Genomic DNA, 17,071 nt, shown 5'->3' with positions numbered 1-17,071 from the left:
AACATGAAAGATATGGCAGAATGCAGGTAAAAAACAGAGCAGGAGACATACAATTCTCCCCCAAGGAGTTCAGTCACATTTTTAATGAGCGTCATCAGCATGAAGCATGTCCTCTAGAATGGTGGCCAAAGCATGAAGGAGCATACAAAGGTTTAGCAAATCTGGCATGTAAATACCTTGCAATGCCAGCTACAAAAGTGCCATGCCAACATCTGTTTTCACTTCCAGGTGACATTGTAAATAAGAAGTGGGCAGCATTATCTCCCATAAATGTAAACCAGCTTGTTTGCCTTAGCGGTTGGCTGAACAAGAAGTAGGACTGAGGACTTGTAGGCTCTAAAGTTTTACATTGTTTTGTTTTTTTGAGTGCAGTTATGTAACAAAAAATCTACATTTGTAAGTTGCACTTATACAAGTAACATAGTGTAATCTCTATTGTGAGAGGTAAATTAAAAAATACTATTTCTTTTGTTTATCATTTTTACAGTGCAAATATTTGTAATAAAATAATAGAGTATACTTTGTACTCTGTTTTATAATTGAAATCCAATATATTTGAAAATGTAGAAAAACATCCAAAATATTTAATACATTTCAATTGGTATTCTATTGTTTAACAGTGCAATTAAAACTGCAATTAATTGAGATTCATTTTTTATCACGATTAATTTTTTTTTCAATTTTTTTCAAAAATCGCGTGAATTAACTGCGATTAATCAACAGCCCTAATTATTGACTAGGTGCAAAGCATCTGTTGTGGGTGCTCCTTTGTTTTGAATTTTTAGCAAATGGCAAGAAAATTTGCACTGGTCAAAGATAGAGGTGAATTCAGGAGCAGGTTTTAGGGAGAGTATATTAAAATCCTAACTTTTTGTGTTCACTTTTCGTTATTTTTCCATGAGATACAGGAAAAATACATTGCTGATAATATATAGCACACGGAGTAGCCTATAGTCTGAGATAGTTACTGGAACCATACAGAGATGAAAGAAGAACATTTACATATAGAGGCTCATAGTCCTCCTTTTCCATGAAAGAAAAGGAGGTGTTCCCAAAGACTTATGCATTGTTTTGTTTTTCCCCTGGTTTACAGCACGTCGTCTCACTTGCAGGTGATGCTATTGGAGTTGTGGTAATGTCAAGGGGGCCAAGACATCCAAAATTACTGTGGCTGAAGATCTGCAGAAACAACAGATTTGTTTCTTATGGGTAACAGCCTCCCCAGCACTAATCCCTTGCAATGAAACTGTTGTCCTTGATAAACTGTTTCCTACCATTGGCATCCCTCTCTATGGTATGTAAAATCTGAAGGGGGCAGTTATTGCTGCTTGACATGCCAGTAATTTATTATGTACAGTATTATGTTATGATGTCATAGGAGGGGAATATGGTCCACAGTAATTCCCCTCAATTATTAGTCCAGTCATCTTTGCATGTGATGCTTAAGGTACATTGACGTTGTGGAGAGGCTACAGGCAGGTACACAGTGGGAGAAGTATGCTGCAGAGTGGTTTTTCCAGTTTGTGTGGCTCCGACTCCATTTTCCATGGATCAGCAACAAATTTTGCTCCCTTTGCACTCCAGTTCGTATATAGGTTTTTTCTTCTTCTTTTTTTTTTTTCCCAAGCAAGAAATCCTGCATTGAATTAAGTCTGGATTGTGAGGGGTTCTGACAAGAAGTGGATGTAAAGACACTATGATTACTTCCAGGGTGGTTAAAATAGACAGAGGTCACAAGTAAAAAAATCTCTTTCAACTATTATAGCCCACTGGTATCTGAAATATCACAAAATTTATGCTGCGAGTGGGATATAATTGCAGTGGTAGCTGTTGGTAAACATTACTACTTTAGGGCCTGCACGATATCTGTAGGTTTAGCGTTTAGAATGATCTAATCCTACTTTCTGAGACCAGATATCCAGACTTTAACTATGAGTATATATTTCCCTGGTGGCTTTTATCACTGTTGTCACTGATAACTAGTTTGTTACAAAAAGATGCTTTCTCCCTTCACAAATTATGTAATTATTCATAACATATATAAATAGTACCTACAGTAGAAATCTTATATACATTGACATTATAGCACTGCAGTTATGTTTAAGCATAACTAATAAAGTGATCATTTACAATTTTTATCACGTCAATTTCAAGACCACCTTTTTAATCCAGAAAATTACCACTATCCACACAGCATTATGCTGCATGTGTCTCCAGTGAGTAGGTCTTTCTTCCTTTCTGAGCTTTTTGAAAATCAAATTGTATGTTATCTAGGTTACATGAAGACAATATAATCTTTTTTTTTAAGGGTGCCTGGTGATTTCTACAACTGTAAACATGATTTAGTTGATGAAGGTGTTGAAAATTCCAGCTGACTATTTTAAACCATAGATGGTATAATAATGTAGAATGACAAGCACTGAACAAGGCTTTAATCCCTTTTAAATATTTTTATACTAAGATTTTGAGTTACTATTCCAGAAGTGGTGGTGGGGGCCAAACAATCTGAAATCTGACTTGTTCAGGCAGCTTTTCCTTGATTGTTTGATTGCCTGATTAACAAAAGTAAAGGAAGTGATGAGCCACTAACGGCTCTAAAGTAATATTGACTGGACGTAACTAAGTGAATATGTATTTTATATAACACATTACTGCACTGTGGAGCCCACAATTAAGATAAGGTGAAGTGAAAAATATAGCGTTTTGCATTCTGATTGAAAGAGAGGAGGACTTTCCTTTCCATTCCATTACAGAGGAATTCTTGACTTTGTTAGCTCAGCAGCAGTCCATCTGGTTTTCAGGGTTGCCTTTTGTTGTCACATTAGAAAATTAAGGTGAAATAACATAACAGAAATGTTGGCAATTTTGGAGAGGGAAAAAATTGCAAATTATAGAGTGAGAATTTCAATTGCCTTCAGCACTGGCCCAACTCTGCTTCTGCTGAAGTCAATGATTTGTTGTAATGGAAGTGGAGTTAGGACAGCTTTTTTGAAAATCCAAGTGTAATAGAGCCCAACTGGCCCTCCTGGCTCCCACCTCTGATAGGCTCAGATAAAGTCACTCAGACCCTGGGGTTCAGGAACCACTGGTGCTTTTATTTTCAAGTTTGTGCTCCCACCACCTTCTCACCATACAGCGTACGCAGCTCCGGGTTCCTTGTGACTGAACCCAGGTGGGAAGGGCTTTCTCCCTGCCTGCACTCCCTTGCTTTCTTCTGTCCCACCTCCTTGGCTTTCTTCTTCCCAACCTCTTCTATAGCCCTGGGCTAATTGGGCTGGCAGCTGCCTTTCATTCCCCAATTAGGGCAGGTTCTTTCCAGTCAGCTCAACTTTATTCACCTAAATGGGGCTGGCAGCAGGGGGCTGATTCTGCAGTTCTGCTGCTCAGCACCCTGTCACACCAACATATAACCTATTCAGGAGGATCAATTTTTATGTAGAAATTGATTATTTCAGAGGTGTTTAAAGCCCAAATTCTAAATACAGTGGTTGAACTTACAAAATAGGGAGAGGTGTGTTTTTTAAGAGATTATTCACTACTTGTGGTAGTGCCTAGGATGCCACTTATGGAGCAGGACTCCCTTGTGCTAGGTACTGTACAAACAGAACAAAAAGATGGTCCCTGGCCCCTGCTCTAAAGAGTTTACAATCTAAAATACAGTGTGTCCATAATCCCTACTTTAAAGTATAGGAATCTCTCAAAGTGGTCTTTTTTTGACAAATGGAGGCACTTTTTAAAGTGACCAGCGTCAACCATCATTTAAATCTTTAAGGTACGTTTTTGTCCTACTTTGTCTGTCTCTGTCTTAAATATTATGTACAATCCAGGGTGGAGCCTCTGGTAGCAATAAGCGCTCACATGGTACTTGCTGGTGTTACTGGATGCTTATTGACAACATAAAATCCTTTTCTTTGCAAAAGAAAAGAGCGTTGTTAATTTTTTTTTTAAAAAAAAGCCATTGATCTTCTATTTGGGTATATCTGATCTCCAACTAGTCTACAGCCTGTAGATGACGACCAGCCACATGGAAAAAAATTGTAATTCAAGAAACAGCTTGGGGTGGAGTGAGGCGGGGGAAGAGTTAATCCTAATTTTGGAATTTCAAAAGTAGATTTTTTTAAGTGAGGGGAAGAGGTTGAGTGAGAGGGAGCTTGCTTGCCAAAAGAGCTCCTCCTTGAGGTTTAGCAAGATGATGATTCAAATTCTGTAAACAAATTCACACTACTTTCTTTGGCTGCAGTCTTGGAAACACTATAAAGAATCAGCTACAGTGAGACTTCTTGTGTGTGGAAAGTTACTCATGTGGGATTGGAGCCTTAGTCAGTAAGACTATACTTGCTGCTCCTCATTATTTTTTTGTTTTTAAATAGTCTTTCATGTTTTATTTAGTGGTCTGATTGTTTCTAGGTGAAGAGGTTAAATATTCAGTGGGGAAAAAAGAAATTACAGCCATAAATTTAGCCATGGATTGATTTTTATTGAGAAATAATCCTTCTGTTTGTTATCCATATATATCAGGGCTTACTTCTAATCTTGGAACCCAAAGCCTTTAAAATTGCTTTAGATTTATTTTTTAATTTTCTTTTGCAGATTGGCGTGGCTATCTAATATCCGACTCAATGTTACTAAAACTGTAATTTTAACTCTAAACATCTGAGAGATGAAATGAGATGTTCAGGTTCATATTTTCTTTAAAAAATTGCAGTGGCAACATTCCCATTCTTTGTGTTAGTTCTTTTGTCCTAATTTGCAGATTTGTTACAATAATTGTGAATATGGGACAAGCAGAAACTTGTAGTAGATAAGAAGCCAGATATTTAACATTTTGCCATCTGTGTGTGTTTTAATAAAGATGGAAATTACTTAGATAGTATTCATGAATACAGAATTGTAGTTGATAGAAATTAGGAAGTTGTCTCCAGTTTAAATCCCAGATTATGATTTTTTTTTCAGAGTTGACTAGGGGATTTAGCCCCACACTCGCATTGTTATTGTCCTATATTTAAAATGGAAAACACATAGCAAACTCACCTCTTTTCCTAAACTGGCATCCCTTCTTCTGTGGTCTTCCCTTTCTCATTTCAGTCAGTCAGCTAAAATGGTGGTACTTTTGATTTTGATAAACAAATTCCAGTCCTCAGATTATAGGTTTTATTACGGCACTTCCTTCCCTACTGCTCCCTCCTACAGAGTTTTTTTTTTTTTTAAACTATAAGTACCACTAATTACAGAGCAGCCTATCCTTGGCTTCACTTGTGTGTCAGTGTGGGTATACAAAAACCTCAGATTATGCCTCACCAGGCTATTTGACCAAATAGTGCAGGTGTTTAAAAGTACTGCAGTAGAATTATGTCAGTTATTCAAACTGTCATTTCAGCCTCCCTGACTGGTGGTCATTGGAGCAGAAGTGAAAAAATGCATCTCCTGTTATGTGTTTTACACAGCTTGTGATTAAAAGCCATAAACCCATTATATCTAAACTTTAAGTACATCTGGCCCTTCAATGTATTTATTTTACTATGTATTGGGCACATCTAATGATTCTTCAGTAACTACCTCATCAGTGTTAATAGCATAACTATAGTACGTGTCATTGTATAACCAGCCTTTCTCCTAAAATAATTATATCCAAATGTGAATGTGTCCATTTGATGTCCAGGGTGAATTACTACTTTCCTCTAGACATTTACATAGTTATATTTCCATGCAGAAGGGTGAAGGTTATTGGAATAACAGGCATAACTTCAAGCACAAACAAATGTATTTACAAAATCAAGAAGAAAGGAACAGGTTTGAATCTCTAATCCAGGTTCATTTTAGGCAAGATATTCCCTGAAGTCCCTTAGGGACTATCTACACTGTAGCTGGAAGTCTGCTTCCCAGCCCCTTTAGAGAGACTTGCACTAGCTCAGCTCGAGCTAGCTCACTAAAAAGAGCAAAATGGATATAGTACTACTAGCGGAAGCTATGGCTAGCCACCTGAGCTTGGACCCAGGTGACCCCCTGGTCAAAGCATTTGTACATTGGCGCACTTTTTTTTCATCATTATTCATCAGAATCTTCCTACATACCTTCGATGTACTCTGTCTCGTATTCAAGAGGTATCCATGTTGGATGCTTCTTTCAGGATTTGAGTTTCACAACAAGTAAAGTAATGTTGTGCAGGGTGGCCCACAGCTGATCGTAGGGATATGCCATCTATGGGGTGGGGTGAGTGTGGCATAATGTGTGTTTATATAGAATATATAATATGAGGGAAGTGAGGCAGGGGCATGAGGATGATGTGGAATTTCAATTATCGTCTCTTGCCTCCTTGACAAGCAGTTGATGCTTCCTATGCATTTCTTATGCTTCCATGGAAGATTACTAGGACCAGTTCTGCTTAGCAATTTTGGTGTAAATCTCCCTGATCCTTGTGCCCACCTTTTTTTCAGATCTCTGCCTATCTCAGTTGCTTGGCCCCAGAACCCAGCCCAATTGCCCAGTCATCTGCCACTCTCTATCCCTTCAACAGGATGCCCATCTCCTTACACAGCTATCTCTAATGTGTAGGAATAAAATCTGCATGATCATGCGGGACTTCAGTTTGAGTGGCACATGCTGGAGGTCTCATGCTGCCAGTACTAAAGCTTCCTTAGAATTTTTAAATATTAAAGATGACATTTTTCTAACTCAAGTATTGCAGCCTACATGGGGGAATTCTTTAGTAGACCTTGTAACAGATAAAGAGAAACTGATCACAGGCCTAAAAATTAATGTTAGTTTTTGGTACATCTGATCATGACTTGATCACGTTTATAACATGCCAGCAAAACAAAGTCAAAACCAGCAATTTTATGTGTGCTTTCAATAGGGCCAGTTTTACAAAGCTGAAAACAATTATGAGCTAGATCAGCTGGGAGAAATAATTCTATCAGAAAATTGGGAGTCATAACTGGGGATAATTTAAGAACACATTACATGATGCCCCGAAAGCCACAACAAGAAAGAAGACCATATTGGTTATAAAAAAAAAAACACACACACACACACACACCTGACCTGGTTTAGAGGAGAAGTGAAGAGAGATACACAGGAAAAATGGGAAGTTGACAGTAATAAATCAGAAATTAGGAGTTGTAAAAAAAAAATTGGTAAGGGAAGATGGGACACAAGGAGAAATCTCTGGTTAGCAGAGTTAAGGACAATAAGGCATTTTTAAAATATATTAGGGACAAAAAATTCTGGCAATGATGGTAGTCCATTACTAGATGGAAATGGTAGAATCATCAATAATGCAGAAAAGGCAGAGGGTTAAATATCTTTATGTATGGGGGGGGAGGGAGAACAGATGATATAGTTTAATCATGTGGTGGTGGTGATATTCTTTCCATTTCACGAGTATCTCAGGAGGAGGTTAAACAGCAGGTTAGACATTTTAAAATCAGCAGGCCCAGGTAACTTGCATTCAAGAGTTTTAGAAGAGGTGATTGAGGCTCTTTCTGGAGCATTAATGTTGATTTTTAATAAGTCTTGGTGCACTGAAGAAGTTCCAGAAGACTGGAAGAAAGCTAATGTTGTGCCAGTTTTTTAAAAGGATAAGGGGATGACCTGGATAATTATACACCAGTCAGTCTGACAGGGAAAGATCCTGGGCAAGATAATGGAGTGACTCATATTGGACTTGAATAAAGAATTAAAGGAGGGTAATGTAGTTAATGCAAATTAACATGAGTTTATGGAAAGTAGATCTTGTCAAACTTTTTTGATGAAATTACAAGTTTGGGTGCAAAATGTAATAGTGTAGATATGATATACTTAAGCTTCTGTAAGCCATTTGACTTGGTACCACGCAACATTTTGATTAGAAATATATATATATCTCAAAATGGTGCATATAAAATGAATTAAAATCTGTCTAAATGTAATTCTACCTGGGGACTTGTCATTGGGTGGGTTTGTTTCCAGTGGTATCCTGCAGGTATAGATTCTTAACTCTGTGATATTTAACTTTTGTTTTCAGTGATTTGGAAGAAAACAAAGTTGTCACTGATAAAGTTTGCAGATGACCCCAAAATTGGGAGCATAGTGAATAACGAAGAAATCTCACTAGTAGAGAATGATCTGGATTGCTTGTAAACTGCGGAAATAATGTGTTTTAATATAGCTACATTTATACATCTAGGAAGAGCGAATATAGACCAGACTTACAGGATAGGGAACTCTTTTGTGGGAAGCAGTGACTCTGAAAAAGATTTGGAGGTTGTGGTGTATAATTGACCATGAGCTCCCAGTGTGCCACTGGCCAAATACCTAATGCAAGCCTGGGATGCATAAGGCTTGTCTTCATTATCGGGGAGATCGACAGTCTGCAGTTGATGCAGTGGGTGTTGATTTAGCGGGTCTAGTAAAGACCCCCTAAATTGATTGCAGAGCACTCTCCGGTACTCCTCCACTCTGAGAAGAGTAAGGTAAGTCAACCAGAGAGCGTCTCCCATTGACGCAGCAGAGTGTAGACACTGCAGTAAGTTGACCTAAGCTACGTTGACTCCAGCTACATTATTCACATAGCTTGAGTAGCATAATTTAGGTCGACTTACCCCGGTAGTGAAGATAAGCCCATAAACAGGGGACTCTCGAGTAGGAGTGGAGAGGTAATTTTACATCTGCTTCGCACTGGTGCAACTGCTGCTGGAATACTGTGTCCGTTTCTAGTGTCCACAATTCAAGAAGGGTATTGATAAATTAAAGATGGTTCAGAGAAAGCCACAAGAATGATTAAAGGATTAGAAAACATTGTCTTATAGCAATGGATTCAGAGTTCAGTCTCTTTAGCTTAACAAAGAGAAGGTAAAGGGGTGACTTAATTACAGTCCATAAGTATCTATGTGGGGAACAAATATTTAATAATGGGCTCTTCAGTCTAGCAAAGAAAGGCATAACAATTTAATAGCTGGAAGCTGAAGCTAAACAAATTCAGACTGGAAATAAGGTATACATTATTAATGGTGAGCATCATTAACCATTGGAATAATTTACCAAGGGTTGTGGTGGGTTCTCCATCACTGACAACTTTTAAATCAAGATTGGATGTTTTTCTAAAGGACCTGCTCTAGGAATTATTTGGGGGAAGTTGTATGGTTTGTGTCAGACTGGATGATCACAATGGTCCCTTCTGGCTGCGGAATCTATGAATCTAAGTCATTCTACATTTGAATGTATTGGGATTTTTGTTTTGCATGAACTTTTTCACATTGTTTTTTGTAATATTACAAAATAAACAAATAGTTTTTCTGCCCTCACACATTAGCCAATATTCCTCCCTCAAAATAGTCCTAAACCCCAGTGGGTGGATTTCTCTTACACTTTACCATGTGACTTAGGCTAAACCAAGTTACTTCAATCTCTTGTTGCTGGTTATTTCTAAAACCCCATGTGGCATGTAGTGTTTGGGCATTCCTAGAGCTGTTGGGTTGAATGCCGACACACCTGTTTCTTTTAACCTCATTCCACTTGATTTAGCTGTCTAATATGGGTTATGTTTCCTGACTCCAATAAGCAAAATATGCCATTTTAATTGACTCAGTTACTTTAATTAGATTATAATAATTAGAACAAGAAAAATAACAAAAATATATTGAATTAGCACAGGAGTGGGTCCTTATTTATAAGCTACCCCAACCTTACTCCATTGCTTTCAGCCTGCAACTTAGCAACTGGTGCCAACTGGCAAGGCTTCTTTAAGGTCTGCAGCAATCTGTGGGGCCGAATATAAAGATGCAATAACGTCACACAATCACCACAAATCTTAAAGCTCCACATACCACTCTGTGTAACCATCTGTCAGGGATTGGCAACTTTTGGCACATGGCCTGCCAGGGTAAGCCCCCTGGCGGGCCGGGACAGTTTGTTTACCTGCCGCATCCATAGGTTTGGCTGATCGCGACTCCCACTGGTCGTGGTTCACCAGGGGGCTTACCCTGGCGGGCCGCATGCCGAAGGTTGCTGATCCCTGATCTGTCATACCTGTCTGAGAACCTAGGCATGTACTTGGGGCAGCTAGCTCCTCCCACTGCTCACGCTGGCATGGCTACATTCTATTTTTAGTGTGCTAGTTTAAAGAGAGCTAGTGTGAGCATGTCTCCTCTAGCTGGGAATCACTCCCCCATCCCCTGCTCAAATAAGACATAGGTTATATTGCAATAACTTGCTATCTGCACCACACCGTGTATAACGATGTGGGCACATCAGACAAATCCTAAGCTGGGCATTTCTCTGTCACTCAATTAATTGTATTGTTAACAAACTGTGGTCTGCTATTTGGTTATTTTTTAGTACAGAATAATAAAATTGAGGGACATTGTTCAGTACAGTTCCACATGGGACCAAAGAGTCTCTGAAAATAGTGCTTCATTTGTAAGCTGACTTCAGGTATAGCTTTTGTGAATCCTTGTAATCACACATTTTGTTGCAGAAACTTCTATGTCAAGAGTCATCCTGCATACAGGAAGTAATGTGTGTTCAATATGTGAACTTTGTAAAAACTCCATGTGCTGTAAATGTACATATTTTTAATGATTCAGGCCAAACATAACAAGCACTTAGTAATGAAATGTAATGAAAATATTTCTGACTTCTGCAGAAAGTTTGAAATGTTATGTTATCCTGGGCCCTCAACATTCAGAACTAAATAGTTCAATTAGTTTTTAACCTCTCTCTCTCTCTCTCTCTCTCCTCCCCCTGCCCTTCTCATTATTGTGAGGGAGACCTACAAGTGAAAATGTCTGATTTAAATGTAATTTTTGAATTTATCTGGGAAGTATTCATTTTTTGGTAATTTTTTCAACATGGATATTGAGTCTGAGTGTACTGAGATTTGTAAAGACGGAGAAGAGAAAACATAAAGTTGTTCAATTGAAAGGAACATTTTGCTGTGAACGGATTGTGAGTTAGAGTACCAAAGTCTAAAACTTTAACAGACACTTCCCTAAGTGAGACAAGGTGGGTGAGGTAATCCCTTTCATTGGACCAACTTCTGTTGGTGAGAGAGAGAGAAGCTTTCAAGAAGAGCTCTGTGTAATCTCAAATGCTTGTCTCTCTCACCGACTAGGGTTGCCAGGTGTCTGGTTTTCAACTAGAATGCCCAGTTGAAAAGGGATCCTGGTGGCTCGGATCAGCACTGCTGACTAGGCCTTTAAAAGTCCAGTCAGTGGTGCAGTGGGGCTAAGGCAGGCTCTCTGCCTGCCTTGGCTCCACACGGCTTCCGGAAGCAGCTGGCATATCCAGCTTCTAGGTGGAAGGGTAGAGAAGGGGCTCATCCCAAGCACCAGCTCCACAGCTCCCATTGGCTGGGAACCACAGACAATGGGATGGGTGGGGGCGGCACCTGCAGACGGGAGCAGTGCACATCATGCAGAGCTGCTTGGCTGCACCTCTGACTAGGAGCCAGAGCGATATGCTGGCTGCTTCTTGGAGCCACCTGAGGTAAGCATGTCCGCACCACAACCCCCTTCCTGCACCACAACCCCTAGCCCTGAGCCCCCTCTCACACCCAAACTGCCTTCCAGAGCCTGCACCCCAATGCCCTTCCACACCCTAACCATCTGCCCCCTCCTGCACCCAAACTCCCTCCCAGAGCCCGCATTCCCTCCCGCATTCCAAACCCCTTGGACCCAGCCCAGAGCCGCCTCCTGCACACCAAACCCCTCATCCCAGGCCTTGCACCAGAGCCTGCGTCCCCAGTCGGAATCCTCACCTCCCCACACCCTGAACCCCTCACTTGTGGCTCCACCCCAGAGCCTGCATGCCCAGCCCAGTAAAAATGTGCAACTGAGCAAAGCTTTGGGAGAGCGAGCGATGGAGGGAGCAGAGGCAGGGCCTCAGAGAAGGGGCGGGGAAAGCGTGTTTGGTTTTCTGCAGTCGGAAAGTTGGCAACCCTATCACCAACAGAAGTTGGTCCAATAAAAGATATTACCTCACCCACCTTGTCTTTCTAATATCCTGAGACCAACATGGCTACAACCATCCTTCCCTAAGTATCCCTTTGAGCTCTTAAGCATGGTATGTTTTTATTCATTACAACTGATATTGGGAAGACTATACAACTTTTTATATTAATGAAGCCAATACTAAGGTCTCTAGATTGATCAATGGGCCGTGTGTGTGTATGCATCCTTGTGTGTTTAATTTCTTAATTTAAATGAAATAATGCAATGTGTGGTACTCAAAATATTTTCATTCCCCAGAAATCAAATTTGGATCTCTCCTGATTAGATTTGAAAGAAATATTTCTTTACTTGAATAGACTGAGTTTCAGATTTTGGCATGTACCCACTCATTTGCTGCTTGCCTTTTTAAAGACACTGCCAGTAATAGTGATAATTTATCAGGCATCCATTTCAAGATTTTTAACTATAGTTTAGCTTTTTTCTCACACCAGAATTATTGTGCCTCATTACCAAGAGGCACAGAATCATCAGCGTCATTTTTACAAGATCTTTGTACAAGAAAGGGAGATGTTAGTAGCAATCTAAGATAATAAAATAGGTCCTTCTCTCTCTCAGTAATTTTGAAGCAGTCATCCTTGAATAAAATGATTGATGTTCTTAAACTAGCCCGCAGAGTCTTATAGTGGCTTTGAATGTAATTATTTAGCACACAAAGTAGGTATTGTAATTGTTAGCCTATTCAATAATAAATAAAGAACCAGAATAGTGCAGAGCTAGAGGTGGACTAACTAGAAACTTGGGCTGGACTAACTAGAAAAGTTGATAAAGGCTACCGGCTTTAAAGAATACCATTCTTTCCATCAGGCCATAGATATGTAGCAAAACAGAGTATCAGATACAAAGATTCTGTAGCTAGATGCTGCACTCATAAACAAATTGAGACGAACTTGATCAAAGGGAGTACATATTCAGGAATAAATACAAGTCCGGAGTTGGCATTTCCTGGGTTATTCTGATGTACAGAGGGCTGGGTGAAGGCTAGAATAAATCAAAATTAAACCACAGGTTAAAACAAGATCACAGATTCTGAATTCCTTACTAGGAATATTCCGTTGAGAAGGAATGGAAGATAGGGCCCTAGATTAGAATTTGTGATGGGCAAACCATGCAAAGTTTGAGGATTCCTTTTATTTCAGGTAGGTCCCCAAAAGTTGGGGCCAACCTCTGTTTGGTGAGAGACACAGGCTTTCGAGCTACACAGAGCTCTTCCTCAGGTCTAGGAAAGGTACTCAGTGTCACAGCTAAATACAAGATTGCGCAGATAGTGCATATTCTAAGGGAACTTTCAAGGTGAAGTGGTCTGTTAACACCCCTCCAGTCATAGGACAAAGAGGGGAGATAGTGGGTAACAGATCATGTAATAAGCCATAAATCCAGTGTCTTTATGATGACCATGATTTTTAGTGTCAAAGTTATGAATTTAAGTTCCCAAGTTCATCTTTTGAAAGTGTTGTGCAGGTTTCCTTTGAGGATGAGGACTGATGGGTCAGATATTGAGTAATCCCTTTGTAAAAAGTGTTCACCCACAGATGACAGACAGACTTGCCAAACCCATGAAAAAAATGCAGACATTGGGCTTGTTTTTGGCTTAATTGGCTTGTGAGTTGCTTGTAGGCTAGTTTTTTGGCTTGTTGCTTCTTTTTTTTATCGGCTCCTGGCAAGCAGAGGTAAGGGGTGGAGAGAGTCAGGGGTGCACAAAGGGCCTACCACAATCCCAGACTGCATGCCGGGGTGGGGGGGGGGAATCTAGTCACATAGTGTTGGTGTTCTTAGGGATTGGCTTGTTTTGACCTTGTTTTGAAATGGGATTAGCTTGATTTTTGGCTTATTGTGAAAGTCGGGGCACTTATTTAATGTGTGAAAACTTGGCAGCTGTGGTGACATGGTATTTTTGTCTTTTATTATTTTCCTGTGTGAGGTCATTAAGAGCATAGTGATTGTCTGGTTTCACCAACCTAGTTGTTACTGGGGCACTTAGTGCACCGGATTAGGTACATAAGATTTTGTGATAGGCATGTGTAGGACTCGTGGATTTTGAAAGGTGTGGGTTTTTTGAGGGGGGGAGTGTTATTGATCATTGTAGCAGTGGAGATGTCTGCAACAACCCTAGACAAAATAGTCAGTCCCAATTGTTTCCACAGTTCCTCTGTAATAAAACACACAATTGCATTAGGAAAAATAAGAAATGCTCTTTTATTATGATAGTATTAATCATATCTTCATCCAGAGAATGTATGGTAACATTCCTGCCCTTGATCAAATAATGCTTGTTGTATATTTAAGGAAAAATTCTAGCCCACTGTAAGGATCCCTTTGCACTCTCCCCAAAAGCACAAAGTAATCATTAAATTGCCTGATTGTGGATCTGAAAATTCTCCAGTCATGAAGAAATTCTCAGTGACCTAGAATCAGCACTGGGAGCATATAAAGTAGGATTAGAGGAATATTGCACTTTGGTGCTCTAACTTGCTCTGAATGGTAAGAGGTCCCAAGAGGCTGTTACATCAACCAATGACCACGGATCGGGTTGAACGGGTTGCTCTAACTTTTGCTAGAGGCTGAACTCAGGATTGGAGAGGTATGAAGGTCTTGGTTCCAGACAAACTGGGCTTGTGCAGGACAAGACCAAGATTCTTACCCTTTAGGTCTTGTCTATGTAGGAAAGAAATTCAGTGTAACCTAAGGTGTGAATTTAAATACTTAAAATATGTACCTTTGTAGACTCTGATTCCAATATGAGTGACTTTTTTTTCAGTTTAGTTTATGATGCTTGAGAAAAGTTTAAGCTAAACCAAAAACTCTCACGCATACTGGAATGAGTGTCCACATAGGGAGTAGGAGGGGGGCAGTTCATGCTTGTATATCAGTAAAACTGGAAAATCTTTTCCATGTAGACAAACCTTTAGACTTTCTAATCAAATGAATTAGATGTGTACAAAACAGTATTCCTACTTCCCACACAAGAAAAAGCCTTCTGTCTTGAGCCCTGATTAATGAAGTTTTTGTTGTTGTTACTTCTGTATTGTGTGTTAACTTGTAATATGAAAGACACCTGTCAGCTACTGGTGTCAACTTCTGTCCTCACTGACTAGCTTGACAAGTACATTTTCAAAAATGAGCTGCATCCAACGAATTCTCCATGTGCTCGTTGTGATGCAGAAAGTCTCTGTTTCAGCACCATACAAGCTTGGAAATGTTCTACATCTTGGTGCAACTTTTTGCACAAATGTACATGGAATTAGGAGAATTATTGCTCTCCATCTGGCAGGGATACGTCCAGGTGGAGCAACAAACCAAAGCAATGTTTAAAAAAGTAATTTCAAAGTTTTGAAAAGAATTCAATTTGAAAAAAATGTTTTTCCTTCCCACCACCCTCTTTTCCCCAGTTTGCACTGAAAAAAGGGAAAAAGGAAAAGAACATGGGGTGGGGGGTAAGAAAAGCCCTCCCTCCCAATAAAAGTATTTTCCATTTTTTAAAAAAAAGTGAACATTTTGAAATATTTTTTGACAAAATTTCATAATTTAAAAGTAACTTATTGACAAATTATTTAGGTAAAAAATGTAGACCATCTCTTCGGCATAGCCTGTGCACTGGGGCTCTTCACAGCCATGTTTGGAGTGTACCCTCTGGCTCTAATCTGTCTCAGTTCAATTCTCCCTTGTGCTTGGATTCACAGCTAGCCCCTGTGGAACTGAGTTGAGTGCTGCACAAAGATTTTTACCCCTTCCACTTACAAGAGCGCCCGTTCAGCAAAGCATTCAAGCATGTGCTTAAATTCCTTTGACATAGTCAAAGATAAGCAGGTGCAATTATCTGTGTTGTACTGGCGGAGATGAGCATTTAACTTGAGGAGCATCCCATCAGTATCTGTCTTCTACATCTCTATCTATGAGTAAGTGAGTGTAGACCAGTATGTTCCATGGTGAGGTCAATGAGGTCCAAGAGAAAAGCACTTTATTGAGCTCCAGCAGTACTAAATCACACTTAGCAGTTTATTATCCCATTGTATGTGCTGAAGGTGCCTTTTGCTTGTTAAATTATACTGACAAGTTTCTAAAGAAGGTACATACAAGCATTCCTGGTGGTTTATCCAAACAGTTCAGACAGGCTCACTGAAGCCTTTTATATTTTACCTTCCTCTCCTTTTCTTATGTTAGCCATATATCACATGAACCTTGAAGTAATTGTTCTGTGAAGATTTGGCTTTGATTCATGAAGCCCCAGGAAATAATTTACGTTGACTATTGGAGGTAAGATGTTTAATCTCCCTTAAATTTGGATATTGAAGGGAGAATACAGACTGCAAATTGCCAGCCTTGTGCTTCAGTTTGGTCTTGTTTCCATGTACTTGTCTCAGGTCTCTGTCTATTTAGATTGCAAGCTCATGGGACAGTTACTGTCTCTTACTCTGTGGTCAAGATTTTCAAAAGTGGTTAAGGATTCTTGGTGTCCAATTTGAGATGTCCCAAAGGAGCTGAGAATCTGCTTCTTGACAATCAGTCCAGAACAATTGAGATACCCCAAACCATTACTTCTTTTGAAAATCTTGGTGTATGTTTGTACTTTGTCTGTGCATCATGTTTAGAGCTAATCAGCAACCTAGAGTGCTATGTTTCATGAATCCTTGTTGTTTAATAAAAACAATTATGCACTTATGTTAATTGTATTGAATTTTTTAAAATATTCCCAAAATATTTAGCAATTGAAAGGTGAAAAGAGATAAACAAACCTAAAGAGGTAGACAAGCCACAGAAGGCTGAAGGGAACAGGGAGTTGAACTAAAATTAAAATATTAAGAAAAGCTCTGAATGTGAAACTTTTCAAGATGTTTGTTTTGTTTTTATCAAAATAGATATGTGAACATATTAAGAAAACGAGTGTTTCTTATTAAATTATATTCATGGCATAAATAGTCTTACTGTATAATATCTATACATAAATTGAACATGCATTTAGGGACTAACAGAAGAATTTTTGCTATACCCTGGGAACATTATAAGATTGAAGTGACAGAGGAGGAGAGAGACCTGGGTGTATTAGTTGATCACAGGATGACTATGAGCCACTAATGTGACGCATCTGT

Source organism: Natator depressus, chromosome 2 (genome assembly GCF_965152275.1).
Source record: "Natator depressus isolate rNatDep1 chromosome 2, rNatDep2.hap1, whole genome shotgun sequence".
NCBI classification, from domain to species: domain Eukaryota; kingdom Metazoa; phylum Chordata; order Testudines; family Cheloniidae; genus Natator; species Natator depressus.
Note: the sequence above shows the minus strand (reverse complement) of the source record.